Source organism: Tenrec ecaudatus, chromosome 1 (genome assembly GCF_050624435.1).
Source record: "Tenrec ecaudatus isolate mTenEca1 chromosome 1, mTenEca1.hap1, whole genome shotgun sequence".
Taxonomy (NCBI): Eukaryota; Metazoa; Chordata; class Mammalia; order Afrosoricida; family Tenrecidae; genus Tenrec; species Tenrec ecaudatus.
The window spans coordinates 12,336,278-12,338,528 of record NC_134530.1 but is presented as its reverse complement, the minus strand read 5'-3'; the positions used below and the strand labels follow the sequence as shown (position 1 = coordinate 12,338,528).

At 48.0% G+C, this 2,251-nt stretch overlaps 1 pseudogene; it reads right to left on the bottom strand.

The window, feature by feature from the left end:
• Positions 1 to 469: 469 nt before the first annotated feature.
• Positions 470 to 1,930, bottom strand: LOC142445125 (bifunctional phosphoribosylaminoimidazole carboxylase/phosphoribosylaminoimidazole succinocarboxamide synthetase pseudogene; annotated as a pseudogene).
• Between the last annotated feature and the right edge of the window lie 321 nt (positions 1,931 to 2,251).

Here is a 2,251-nt window from a genome sequence, read left to right as displayed (position 1 = left end):
TGCTCCTTAGAAGCCAGGATGGCGAGAGTTCGTCTCACGTACCTTGGACCTGTTCTCCAGGAGAGACCAGTCTCCGGAAAAGGACATCGTGGTTGGTAGAGTAGAGGGGCAGCAAAGAAGAGGAAGGCTCTCAATGAGATACACGGACCCAGTGGCCATGAATGTGGGTTCAAACACACGAACAATTGTGAAGATGCGCAGGACCAGGCAGCGGTTTGTCCCGTTGTGTCTAGGGTCACCAGCCAACACAGCCATGTTCTAGCAGCAGACTGCTATCTTGTTCGCTCCTGGGGCAGCTGGTGCACTTGGACCACTGACTTTTCAGGGAGCCGTGTGTTAGTCTAGATTGTCCAGAGCAGTGGTTCTCAACCTCCCTAACACTGCGACCCTTTCATACAGGTCCTCATGTGGTGGTGACCCCCAACCACAAATCATTTTTTTTTCTGGAGAACTATTTATTCAATACATTTCATTTTTCTCTTAGAATTTTTCTTTCTTACATGATTCTTCCCTGGAGCTAAATTAGGAATTTGCAGTTTTCTCATAATAAACACTACGGTGTTCTCATAAACTGCATTCTCTGATTTTCTTGTCAGCCTGCTTCAAGGAAATCCACGTATTTAAGATGCTTCCTCGCAGTTTGGCCCACACCAAATGATTGTTCAAGCCAAAGATCTGAGCAGCAAAATGAGCTGGTCCTTCTGGAGAAAGGATAGTCGAACAGCCGAGACCACTGGGTAGCCGAAGAGAAGACCACACATCCTGAGCTCCCCAGTCTGGTGTGAGGGGAGGACAGCTGATCACTGGATATGCAGTGTTACCAGACAGCACTGGTCCCAAGCCATTGCTCCTGCCGGCTACCGCCACAAAGACAGTAGGAATGCCATCCCGTTCATACTCAGCTTTAATCCTCAGAGTTTCATCTGGGCCCTTATGGGCAGACATTATTCGAAGTTCACATGGGATGCCAAAATTTCCACAAGCATCCCTGATTTTTTCGCAGTGATGGCGGTCAGAGGTCGAGCCCATCAATACTACAACCCTGCACTGACTCTGTGATTTCAGAAGCAGCTCTACTCTTTCTGCAACCCACTCAAAATTTTTTCTTGACCATCTTCAGCCCTTCGGGAGTTACTTCTTTGAGGTCACGATAGGACTGTTTGTCCTTCTGTTGGCTTCGATCTCCGGATGGCCAGAGTCTCCAGGAATCGTTGTCAATAACATCAGCAAGAATAATTTCTTTGGTGGTTACATCAACACCAAATTCAATCTTCATGTCAACCAATGTACAGTCCTGGGGCAGCCAAGCCTTTTCCAGTATTTCAAAAATGGCCTGTGTGGCATGACTCATGATACCCACTTCGGTCTGACCTATCTCAAGTCCAGCAAAGCAAAATTTGGCAGCAATTAGCTGCTCCTCAGACCACTGTGGGTCATTATTGGCATCATCCTTGAAGAACATCTCCACTTTGGGTGGGTAAAACTTGTAGCCTTCCTTGACGCCAGGGTTTCTTTTGAGAAAAGAACCAGTTGCTATTCTTCTACATACCCACTCAATGGGAATCATTTCACACCGCGGGGCAATGAAAGCCGTTTCCCCCCATGTCTTGGTGAAAGCAGTTTTGATACCTGCATCCTGTAACAACTGGAAAATACAACTGGTGATTTTATTGGAAATCGCAGCTTTGCCTTCCAGGTGGTTCTTTCTAGCTGCATTCCCCGCTGTAATCTGGTCCTTGGACTGCAGGAGGACTTTCCCTGGGTGATGGACCAGCTCATAGACTTCTTTTGTTTTCCCCTCATAGAGCTTTGGACCAAGGACCACCACCTCAGAGGCCGCCATTATCTTGAGGAGGCCGGGGGCTGCGACCGCGTGAAGTGGAGAAGCTGGAATCAAGTGTGCATCCTCCGGGAGGGGAAAGGCCTCTAGAGGACTCCACAAATCATTTTTTATGCATCGCTGTCATTGTGCTACTGTGATGAATCGTCATGTAAATGTCTGACAGGCAGGATGTATTTTCATTGTTACAAAGGGAATATCATGAAAGCATCGTGACGAGTCACAAAAACAACCTGCCATTCTATAATGTGAAGTATTTCTAATGACAAATCAATGGAATGTTGTCTTGCAGCATGGTGCAGCATGGGTAACAGTCTTCACGCCGGGTACTCGTAGGTGGGGGTATCTGCATGGGGGCGGACCCGCCTGGAGACCGACAGAGGAGCGGCGTCTCGGTTCCTAACACCGTTG